Below are 13,449 nucleotides of genomic sequence, written 5' to 3'. Positions count from 1 at the left end.
AATATTTAATGAATTGTCAAAATAATTGACAATTACTCATTTTAAACACTTTATTTATTATTTTAACTGGAAACTTAATGTCTAAAAACAACGAAAGTATTTAAAATAACTTATTACATCAGACTTATTATAGATTTGATATGTATATCTTATAAAAGTTTATTCAATACAGACTCTGAGGGCGTAATCCTAGACCATGCCACTTTTTCACTGTATGCATAATAATCCTCTTCGTCGTCCCTTCTAACGCAATATATCCCACCTTACCTAAAACATAAATATAACATTTTGTAAGTTTAGGAGAACTTAATGAGGCTTAATCCAAAATATATCTTGCCAGATATTGATCATGTTTAATGAACATCTGTGCACCACCTATCCTTTTTAGACCACTTTCTTCTTCCTCTGGCTGATACCACTACAGTTTTGGTATACACTTACACGCCAACTATCATTCTCTTATCATACCCATGTCTTCCTTATCTAACTAATTGAAGATCCTTTCAGACATTTAATAAATCTCTTTTTCAGATATGTACTTTTCAACAGAACATACCCTTAGAGGCCACTTTATACTAACCATAACTTAACACTACTTTATTCTCAAACAGTTGTTATCAGACATTAATTACGAGTAGATACATACACATTTGGAAAATACTTACGTAGAACTGAATACCATCAAACTCACAATCAAACATACCTTGGTTCAATACCACACAAACCCATACTGATAATGTAGTACATAGATAATTTAGATAAACTCCACGTCACTTTATTTCAGAACCCTACAACCTCAATATAATAATGACTCAGATTCTGAATAATTTCAAAAGAAGACATAATACAGCCATACATGTTACATACAGACTTAGACTAATTGATAATTATCTCATTCATATCTACGAACACATCCAAATCCAAAACTTATCAATTTATCATGAAAGATACCGTTTTTGAACATCTAGATACAAAAATCTTTTCGAGAACTTTCTTAAATATTTTTCCAATTACATCACAAAACTAATTCAACTAAACTATTTCAGACATATGATAACCTGATCATAGACTTACCTATTAAAGAATATCCATAGTTTATCTAGAATTTATTGTTAGGATAAATAGACACATTCTACCATACAATTATAGCAAAGTATGCCAGAAAGGCGTCATACAAAATACGTTGCAAAGGCATCATATAGAATCACGTGTTTACTGTCATGAGGGACTCTTACAGAAGGTGCCATGGGTTTCTTCCTCATAGACTGATACAAAATTTTATGTATCGTGATCTACCAATTTGATTTACATAACGCTGAAGGCTACACCATGAACCTTCATACAAACATATCTGCCATGAGTCATAACCACATTGTCTTATACACATTCATGTATTGTGATTTGTCATTTCAGCCTTTATCTTACTAGATGCTACACCATGAGTGGTTCCAAATCATATTAATATGCAATTGGTCTCTATCTCATGGTCTTACACTTGTTTTCATACTATAATATGCCAATCCGGTTAGCGATATAACTGCCCTACTAGAGGCTTCCCGGTAGGACATTTCTCATTACTTACCTACCTAAATGTGATTGCATTCCAGATTGACTCATACTTTTCGTGTCACAAACTTTACTTGCATACTTACCAATTAACATTCTTCTCAACAAAATCTTACACATATCATCATAGCACTTATTTCCTCTTTACTATGTTCATACATTTATCGACTACTATAGATATCATCATTCTTCATATATAAATACTTCTACTTTGAAAGTTTACACATGGGAGTTATAGTAGAGACTCACCTGATACTCACCTACTATAGTTCAAAACTCCAAACTCAATCATCCTTATCGAACTAGCAACAACAATTGCTTACAGAACATTGGATCACCATTAAAACTCATTTACACATAAATTATTATCATCTTTATCACTGATAACCCCTATGCCAAACCTTATACTTACAAATTATTTCTCAAATCAGATATATAGATTTACTCATTTAGAACTTAACATTTAGAGCTGTAGTACTTACTCGAGGATGGAGTAACGACTCATTATCTAAGAACCATAGCTTCTAGCTTAATGAGGAAGAGATGAAATTAGACTTAAGAAAAAAAAATCAGAGACTACCACTTAAGGAAAAAGAAGAAGAAGAACCCTTATCAGAACCATTCTCACATATATAAATATGACTCATCTTACTTAGTGGAACTTGATAAGTGCCATACATTTTTAGAACTTGTCCTTCTTAATGGCCTACAAATTCCAAGTGAATCATAAATGAGTACCTCGCTTTTGCAAATACTAGACTAGTCTTCTAATTAGTTCCTAACCAAGTTACCTTACAATATACCTAGCACAGTACTTCTGACAAAGGTGCGTTATATCTTTTGTGTTAACTTATATCATAAGTACCCCTTTTTGTTTAACACAATCTTTTTTCTTAAATAACAAAATATCCTTAAATAGAATCCTCACTTACTTATATCAAGGTTATTATACACCTACACATATACACCAAAATAAGTAATTGGGTAGATCACAATTCGCCAGGCAAGCTATTTTACTACTATACTCCTAAATCTTAGACTCACCAAACCTAGGGTGTTACATACTAAAACTGATAAATGAATGAGTATTTAAGAAGTAGAGATGATAAGAGAAATGAACCTAATGGTATTTGAAATTGTAGATGATTGGTAAGCTTGTATGTATGCTCAAATGAATTAGTGAAATTTTGGTTATATATATACATTTATCATTGTAAAAATGATTGTGTTGTGGTATAAAAAGCATGAGTTTAGGTTAATAGTTGAACTTTTTATGGATGTATGCATAAGTTTAATTTGTTTACATTTACTTGAATAATAGATTTACCGAGTGTTTTTCCTAGCATACTGTTTGTTTTCTCTGTGCATAGGTTTAGTAGATTTTTTAGTGAGTGACAAGTAGATTCCAACATATAGAGGATTATTCTCGACTTAGCAAAGTTTGTATATGTCATTTTGATTTAAGTATGGCATGTACCTAAGTGAGTCAAATTTTGGTTTGCTCTAAGTACATGTATCCTTTAAAATAGGTATTTTAAAGTGTAAATTTGGCCAAGTGATCATATTATGTTCATAAATCTTTTGCATATATGTTCTAAATAGTAGGAAAGATTGGGATGTTAAGGACTTGTTCGATATAGGTATAAATGTATAAGTTTTTGTGTGAATTGCATTAGTTGTATGGCTTATAAATATTAAGGTATTAGCCTAATGTGGCTAAATTTTTGAACTGTCTAAATTGGTGTTGAAATGCTGCTTATAATAACTGACCATTAGGTGTAAATGTGTGTGATGATGCTTGGAAAATTGACGTCAAATGTCTGTTGTCACGACGAGAAATGACCTATAATGTCATGGCAAGAAGAGGAACCCTGTTGTCCCAACGAGACCAAAATAGTATGCTACGTCATGACAAGGAACTCCCTCATGTTGTGACGTCAAACCGTAATTTTGAATCTTTTACAACTTGGTCCTAATTCAATCTCGGGTTAACATTAGAGCTTTCGTAAGCTCGTATAAGACTCAGGTATAATTATATGACATATTATATATTTATATTGCTTGTATGGTTATGATAATTGATATTAATTAAGTTTAATTTGATCGTAGTTACTCTGACAACAAATGTGACCCTTTATAGCTCGGACACGATGATTGGGTCGAGTACGGGGTGTTACAAATTTAAGGTTTTTGAATTATTTATAATGAAATAAATGAATTTTGAAAATGAAACTACATTAATTAGTCATTATGAATCCATTTGAATGAGAAAAGTAAATATATTTTCACATTGATTCTTTTACGGTAAAGTTGTCATGACTTTAACGAAATTAAAATTGGATTGAGAAAATTCTTTAATTGGGAAATTAATTTAGATAATTTAAGTAATTAATTAATATTTATTTTTGGAAATAGGAAAAATAGTAGGTTGGATTAAATTATAAAATGTTAGGTCAAAAGGCCATAAAACACATATAATTGGACCCAATACTTGATAGGCTGAATCTGCCTCACAAAAAAATGAGAGGGGGGACAACCTTAAGGGAATTTAAGATGATGTGCAACCCCCTTTTCTAGTTAGACCAAGAGAGTGTTTTTCTATTAAATAAATATTATTTGTATTATTCTTATTCAACCAGGATTTTCTTATCTCTCTCTATAAATAGATGACACCGGTTGACCTAATAACATAATTTTTTACACATAAGTTCTATCTTGTTAATCTGCCAGAAAGTGGTGAGAATTTATTATTCTATTTTCTAGAAATTACAATTTCTATCAGTTTTTATAGAGAGAAATTACTTTCCTACTGGAAGTAATAAATTTGTTTCTTATTTTGTGTTTGGTTTGTGTTGTTCAAGCCCACACTCGACACAATTAATTGTATAAGGATAGCGAAAAATTTTATCCGGTTGAAAGCTGAGAATGAATCAAATCCGTCTCGCATTAAGTATAGGTACTTTTTAGGAAAATTTTATTGCTATTAATATCATAAATTGACTCAGTTTTCAAATTTTTTAAACTTACCCTATAACTAAAAACCCTTTTCTAAATCAGATTTTTCTAGCAACTGGTATCAGAGTCAGGTTGTGCTATGTTTATAGTATAAATCAATATCAAAATTTCTCTCTTCTTCATGTTTGGTTAATTTTGATAAGATGTGACGTTCTTTGATTATATACATGTTTTGGATTATGTATGTGAATGAATATATTTCATTATTTTATTATTCATATATGATAAAGTAATTTTGTCAAATTTGTGATTTTTAGAAATTAGATTGGGTGTGACTTTAGTTTTCATTAAATGAGATATGGAATTAGATCGTGAACTACCATTTCCATATAAGCTATATTTTAATTTTAATTTTAATTTTAATTTTTAGAATAACTCATGTATGTCGGAAAAAGACTTAAGGTTTTTGTAACCATATTTTTCAGCAAATATCGAAGAACAGAGACACATAAAAAATTGTTGGAAATGATGCAAATCCAACCCAGCCAATAGATAAAAAGATTGGCATTGGGCAAATTGACAAAAATTGACGGCAACTAGTGGTATTCCAATTTGTGGTGGCCATGGAATCGAAGGTAGCAGTAGCGATGACCCATGGTAGTGACAGCAGTTTGACGGTAGATCCCTTTGACGATTTTTGAAATCCTTTAGGTTATAGGTGACCAAAAATCCAAGATAGTTTGGTGACCAAAAATCCAAGATAGTTGGGTGAACAAAAAAGACAAAAATGGATAGTTGGAAATTATAGTATATGTTAGTTGGAAATTATTGGATGATTGAATAAGGTTAATGTGTTGATTATGTCTTGTTTTGGATGGTTGAATTGGTATATATGATTTAGGTAACTTAATGAACTTTGGTTGGAATTATGCTAGTATTGCAAAAAACTGATACGAAGTGATTGTTTTGATATTAACCTTGTGGTATGAAAGGTATTGAATGCTAATGGTTAAATTTTGAATTACAGTGTTATTGGTGGCATACTGGTTAGACACTTAGGTTGGGTGATATGTGATGTGTTTTGGCATGTTCTTTTCTATTTTATACATGTTTAATGGTTGGTAATGATTTGACTTGTGGCCTTAGTGAATTGGGTTGAAACTTGTTTGTTTTAAAAGGCACTTTTGGGCACACACACGACCTATGACATAGTTTGCCAAATGGTTGTGTGTCACACAGAGTTGTATGACACAACCATGTGGACTATTTTATTTTTGGCGCAGGTTTGTCCACAAGGTCGTAGAGAGTTACACAACTTGGCGAGACGGTCGTGTGACGCTAAGTCACACAGACTTAGGTTGTTACATGGTTTGGCCAAACAACCATATTTTTGAGCCAAATGGTCTGGGCTCTGTCACACGGCCTGGCCATATGGTCGTGTGGCCCCTATTTTTAGTTTTTACCATATTTTTCTATTTTTTTCAAATTAGTCCATACTTGTTTCTAAATTGATTTTAGGGTTCTATAGGCTCTATTTAAGTCTCGTTTTCGAATGTATGATATGAATGATGATTTTATTATTAATTTATGATGTTTAAATTAATCTTTGAATTGTGTCACTATATTATCAATCTTATTAATTGTCGTAATATTTTGTAACCTTAATCCGGCAACAAAGACAGATTAGGGGTGTTATATGTAATAACTCCGTAAATATCTTTATTTAATAATTACAGACTCAGTTTACAAAAACTGGGTCTCAAAACCATAATTTCACCATTAGAAACCGGGTCGTTACAAAATTAATTCTCAAGTCATTTTTATATTTAGTGAGAAAATGCATTCAATTGTGAATATGATCCATTTCTCTATCTTCATCATTTCCATTTATTTTTATTAATTTGGTCCTACATGCAATTCATTTATGGTTTCAACATGCTAGTGGAGCGATCAATTAGACATATATAATTAGGAACCAAATAATTTATAATTAAGTTCCAAATTTTCGTCTATTAATTATAAACTTATTTAGCCACAAAGTCTTTCCACTATAGTATCGTGACTGAGCTCTCCCTAATTACATACCATTACAAAAGCTATTTAATCAGTAGTCGTCCAATGACCTTGTCAAAAGTGTGTTACCCTCATAGGATATCCTTAATTATTTTTTGATCACCCAATTATGAAAAGTTACAAAATGATCACCCAACTATTAGTAAATTTTTGTTTTGGTCACTCAACTATTCAATTTTATCTTTATTAGTTACTAGCTACTAACGTAAAAATAGAAACACCCAAAAATCCAAGATAGTTGTGTGACCAAAAAAGACAAAATTGAATAGTTGCCTGACTAATTTGCAACTTTTAATAGTTGGATGACCAATAAAGAAATTTATTAATAGTTGGGTGACTACTAATGTAGTTTACCCTACTTTTTATTGGTACTTGACTAACATTGTTAGCTTTTGGGCTGACAACCAATAGAATGTTAACATGTGTCATAAAAATAATAAAAATGTTTTTTAATTAAAATATTTTAAAAATAAGATTTCTTATTTTTATTTTGCATGCATAAAATAATAGAATATTGACACATGTCATATCTTGTTCTGTGTTTGCCACACTCGACACAATTCGTAGTAAGAGGATAGAGGAGAAGGTCATTCAGTTGAAAGTTGAGAATAATTTAAATTCATCTCGCACAAAGTACAAGTACTTTTAGGGAAAAGTACATTGCTAAAAATATCACAAACTGACTTGGTTGTCAAATTTTTTAAACTTTCGTTGTAACTAAAAACCGTTTCTATATAATATTTTTTCAACAATTGGTATTGGAGTCATATTATGCTATATTTATAGTATAAACTGATACCGAAATTTCTCTCTTCTTCAGATTTGGTTAATTTTGACAAGATGTGATATTCATTAATTATATACATGTTTTAAATTATGTATGTGAATAAATATATTTTATTATTTTATTATTTATATATGATAAAGTAATTTTACCAAATATGTGATTACTAAAAATTATATTGGGTGTAAAATTAAGTTTCATTAAATTTTGGAATATGTAATTAGATCGTGGACTATCATTTCCACGTAGGTTATATTTTTATTTTTATTTTAGAATAAATCATGTAAGTTGGGAATAGATTTAAGGTTTTTGTAACCATATTTTTCGGCAAATCTTGGAGAACCGAGACATGTCCAAAATTGTTTGAAATGATCCAAATCCGACCCAACCAACTGGTAAAAAGATTGGCATTGAGTCGATCTACGAAAGCCGACGGTGACTGGTGGTGGTCTGATCAGTGGTAGCCAATGGTGGTTCAACCGACAGTGGTTAGACGGTCGATAGTGGCCAATGCTGGTCTAACCGACGGTGGCCAGACGGTCAATGGCGACGGCCACGGCATCGGAGGCGATGATAGCAGTAACACATGATGGTGACAACGATTCGACGATATAGCCCTTTGATGATTTTTGAAATCTTTTGTGTGTTAGGTGACCAAAAAAGAAAAAATTTGAATAGTAGAGTGATCATTTTGTAAATTTTCATAGTTTACCCTACTTTTTATTGGTACTTGACTAACACGGTCAAATTTTGGGCTAAAAACCAATACAATGTTGACATGCATCATAAAAATAATAAAAATATTTTTAATTAAATTATTTTTAAAAATAGGAATTTTAATTTTATTTTGCATGCATAATGAACCTAAACAAATGGTTGTCCAAATTCAATTTTTAGTAATTTTATATTTTTATAATTTGAAAAATAAAAATATAATTTATTAGAAAAACTATCGTATTCTATGAAATTTTCTATTTTTATAATTTTTAGTATCATGTTACAATTTAATTCAATAATCGTCTTGTCAAAACGTAACCTATCAAACTGTTACAGTATGTAAATAGTACACACGTTCAAATATTAGTAAGGTGCTTAGGCAGTTGAAAAAAATAGTTTTATTGTTAAGGGTTGTTAACAGCAATTAGATCTCTCTATTGTGTATATAAACTATGCCTATGTTTTGAATGAAGCAGCTAAGAAATACAGAGCATTACCTTCAAATATTTCTCTTTAGAATTTGGTTAGTTTCTATCATGGTACCAGGCGCTCGGTGATCCTTGGGCATGGCTATCACGTGTTCTCCTGATTCTGATTCTATTGAGCCAAGTGGCTTGGTGTTCACTGGTGATCGAATCGTCACCTCCTTTCCTCGGCATGATGTTGTTAAGCTTGACGAGGGTATGTTCATTCAATGGTAACAGCAGGTACGTTTTATCCTTGCTGGCTATGATTTGATCGGGTTTCTTGATGGAACATTGTCTGCTCCGGCGAGGTTTGTTCCAGCCCCCGATGGCACTCTTGTTGCCAATCCAACTGCCTCAATCTTCATTCAACAAGATAATCTTCTCATCTCGTGGTTATTGTCTATGGTTAGTTTGTCATTTCTATCCTCTTTCAAGGACGTACGATCTGCATATGATGTATGGATGATTACGAGCAGTTTGTTTGCGGCCGACATTACTGCGAAGCAGTCTCAACTTCGTCACGAACTCCATTCTCTCAAGAAAGGTAGTCTCTCTATCCATGTTTATGTTGATAAAATCAAAGGTTTGTGTGCTCTTCTTGCAACGTCTGGTTCTCAGATCTTAGAGGCTGAGACGATAGCGGTTTGCTTGCGGGTTTGTTATCTGAGTTTGATGCCATCGTGTCTTCTTCCCCTCTCTCCTCTTTTCCATTTCCCTTTCAATGCCTAGTTGATGCCCTTATTGAATGTGAGGCTCGTCAGATGCGATCTGGTTCAGACGTGCTAGTTGCTGCAAATTTTGTGGAAGGATATTCATCGCCAGGGGTGGATGGTTCTTCTCGTGGTGGTAGACCTCCTGTTCATGGCCTTGGATGAGGGTTTCGCACCCGGATCTAGTGTCAGATCTATGGTCGATATGGTCACTTTACACAACGCTGCTATTATAGGTACCACCGTGACGAGCAGCAACTGAGTGTTTCTCCAGTAGCGCATCAAGAAGGGTCAGCTTCTGGGATGAATGAAGAAACATGTCCTGGTCAAAATTGGATAACCAATGTTCAAAATTGAATGGAGCCTCTAAAAGACGTTGCTGTGCATCAGTACATTCAGCCAAATGTCGGGGATGTTCCACAACACGTGGACTGTATGCTGCAAATATGCCAGCTGGGCCAAATCTGTTTGTTTTACCTGGTAGTCGATCTATTGATCATGCGCTCAGTATGGCTTATGGACCGTCTGGACGCACAGTTTGTAATAATGCCAGGTGCTCTATAGGTCAGCATTCGGGTGACACTAACTTGGGCTATTCCTATAGTGTTATGACGCGTGGCCCAATAGGTGCTGATCAGCCTATTAAGCCTAGTGGATCTGTTAGGCCTCGTCTTAGTGATCGACCAAATTTTTCTGGACCAAATGCTAATTGTGTTCATTTTTCTAAGGTTCCACGGTGAACAAAACTACGTGCCCGTGTTTTTGATGTTGAATCATCCCAGTATGACTCGTCTCAATTTGTTGGAATACCCAGGCTTCCTGAGTTTTATGCCTCTAATTTTTCTAATGCCACGGCATATGACTCCAATTTTAATAGCACTGATTCCTATGTGTTGTTGCCGGTAGGAAGCACATCCTAGTGCCTAGATTCAGGAGCTGCTCATCATGTGTATCAAAATGTTTCTAATCTACGTGCCTCTTCTCCTTATACAGGTGATTCCTCTCTCTTAATGGGTAATGGGGTTTCCTCTAAGATTTCGTCCATTGGGAGTACTACTTTACCTACAAAGAAGAAATTATTACATTTATCAAATGTCTTGTGTGTACTAAGCAGTCGGAAAAATTTACTATCTGTGTCTAAATTTGCTACTGACAACAATGTATTCTTTGAATTTCATCTTTCTTATTGTGTAATTAAGGACATTTAGACACAAGAAATCTTAATGCGGGGCCAAGTTCGTGATGGGCTCTATCATTTTTCTATTGACTCGGCTGATTCATATCTATCTACTCACAACACTGACATCCACGATTGGTCTCTGGGAGATGATATTTTTACTTTGTGGTATAAAAGGCTTGGTTTTCCTTTTTCTGCTATTGTAAAAACTATTCTTGCAAATTGTCAAATTGTTACAAATAAAAGATCTTTTGATAATGTTTGTATAGCTTGTCAGAAAGGAAAATCACATAAATTGCCCTTTTTCTCCATTTAATACTGAATATGTTAAATTGTTTGAGTTAGTTGTGTCTGATTTGTAGGGACTGACTTCTATTACCTGTGAAGGGAATTTGTATTATGTCTCATTCATTGACATGTGTAGTCGATTTACCGAGGTATATTTGATCAAACGCAAGTCTCAAGCAGTGGACTATTTTCTACAGTTTCACCAAATGGTTCATACACAGTTTGGAAAGCGTATTAAGAAATTCTAGAGTGATTGGGGTAGAAAGTTTCGTGCCTTTGCTTCAGTTCTAGCTAGTCATGGGATTCTTCATCGCATTTCTTGCTCTCACACTTCTGAACAAAATGGTGTTGCTAAGCGTAAACATAGAGGTATTGTAGAGACCGGTCTCACTCTCTTGGCTCAAGCAAATCTACTTATGGCTTACTGGGGCTATGCCTTTTACAGTGCGGTACATCTCATTAATCGGCTACCCACTCCAGTGTTAAAAGGTAGGACACCGTATCAAAGTTTGTTTGGTAGTGTACAGACATATGATCACCTCCGGTTTTTGGGTGTTGTTGCTTTTGTACTTACGTCCGTTTGTTAAACATAAGCTTGAGTTTCGATCTCAACCTTCTACATTTCTAGGATATAGCTCGCAATATAAGGGTTATTACTGTTTAACACCAAGTGGCAAGATAATTGTCTCTCGGCATGTTTTTTGATAAAAATCAGTTTTTTTACTAGTTCTGCTATTAGTGATCAGTCACCGGCATGTACTGATTCATATGTTCCTGTTGTTCGGTCTTTTCCCACTATAAAGCCTACATAGATTTCTGATCCTACATCTTTTCTTGCTAATACTTGTGAATCGACTCACCTTGATTCATCAACTAGATATAGTCCATTACAACCTGCTTCAGTTGACCCAATGACTGATTTGAGGACTGGTATATGAGAGACACTTCCTTCTACTACTGATCCTACCACTGCTTCTAATGTTGCTACTGTTCCTACTGTATATACTACTAATACTCATGCTGTGGCTACTCGATGTAAGGCTGGAATTTTTAAACCCAAAGCCTTATCTGTGAATACGATTGATTTTGAGCCAACATCTGTTGAGGCGACTCTTGCTCATCCAGACTGGCGACTTGCTTTTCAAGCTGAATACGATGCCTTAATTTCTAACTCTACATGGGAACTTTGTCCTCTTTCTCCTGGCCGAAAGGTGATTGGGTGCAAATGGCTTTTTAAGGTAAAGAAAAATCCTGATGGGATAATTGAATGACAGAAGGCACGGTTGGTCGCGAAGGGCTGTTCATTGATGCCCAGTTGTGACTTCAAAGAGACCTTCAGTCCAATGGTCAAACCTACCACTATTCAAACCATTCTGTCAGTTGTTGTGTCACGTGATTGGCCTCTCCGACAAGTTAACGTCAATAATGCCTTTTTAAATGAAGATCTAACCGATGAATTTTTTATGCAGCAGCCTCCTGGCTATGTTCAACTTGGTCCAAATGGTGAATAGCTAGTGTGTCATTTGACAAAAGCATTATATGGCTTACACCAAGCTCCTCGTGCCTGGTTTGACAAATTAAAGCAATTTCTAGTGTCTACTGATTTTGTTCTGTCTAAATTAGATGCATCGTTGTTTGTCAAAGTTTTCTCTGCATTTACTCTCTACGTTCTTGTTTATATGGATGACATTGTTATTACTGGCAGTTCAGTGACGAGATTGATTGTTTTGTTTAGCAGTTACATAACAAGTTTGCTTTAAAGGATATAGGTAATCTTCATTAATTTTTGGGCATTGAAGTTAGTCGGTCCACCTCTGGCAGTCTTAATTTATGTCAACAAAAAAACATTCGAGAGCTTCTTGATCGGAGTTTTATGACTAATGCTAAAAGCGTGCATACGCCAATGGTCAGTTCATCCATATTATCTAAAGATAAGGGTGAACGACTTGCTAACCTAACTGAGTATCGCAGTCTTGCTGGAGCACTTCAATATGTTGTTTTAACGTGACTAGCTATTGCTTATGCTGTTAATCGGGTTTGCCAGTTGATGCATGCTCCCACTAAAGTTCATATGGTGGCATTGAAACGTATTTTACGGTATCTCCGTGGCACTCTCTCTAATGGCCTGGTGTTTCACTGTTCTGATTGACTATCGTTAGTAGGGTATGCTGATGCAAACTGGGTTTTGATTTTGATGATCGTCGGTCTACAATGTGATACTGTGTGTACTTTGGTCATACACCTATATCATGGTGTTCTAAGAAATAGCAAGTTGTTTCTCGATCTACGGCAAAAGCTGAATACCGATGTTTAGCTGCAGCCACAAGCGATATTTCCTGGCTTGTATCTTTGTTGATAGAACTCAAAATTTGTTCTGTTGATCCTCCGATAGAATGGTGTGATAATTCTACTGTAGTAGCTGTTACGGCTAATCTGGTACTACACTCCAAGTTCAAACATGTTGAACTTGATCTGTTTTTTGTTCGTGAGAAGGTGGCTAGGGGAGACTTGGTTGTTGGTGAAGTGCCAGCTTGTGATCAATGGCCGATATTCTTACTAAACTATTGTTCGTTTCTTTCTTTACTCGATTTCTTCATCTTCTTTGGGTTGTGCCACTCGAGGAAGCTGGGTGAATGTTACAGTATGTAAATAATACACACGTTCAATAATTAGTAAGGTGGTTAGGCAGTTGACAAAATTAGTTTTATTGTT

Source organism: Gossypium arboreum, chromosome 9 (assembly GCF_025698485.1).
Source record: "Gossypium arboreum isolate Shixiya-1 chromosome 9, ASM2569848v2, whole genome shotgun sequence".
NCBI classification, from domain to species: domain Eukaryota; kingdom Viridiplantae; phylum Streptophyta; class Magnoliopsida; order Malvales; family Malvaceae; genus Gossypium; species Gossypium arboreum.
Note: the sequence above shows the minus strand (reverse complement) of the source record.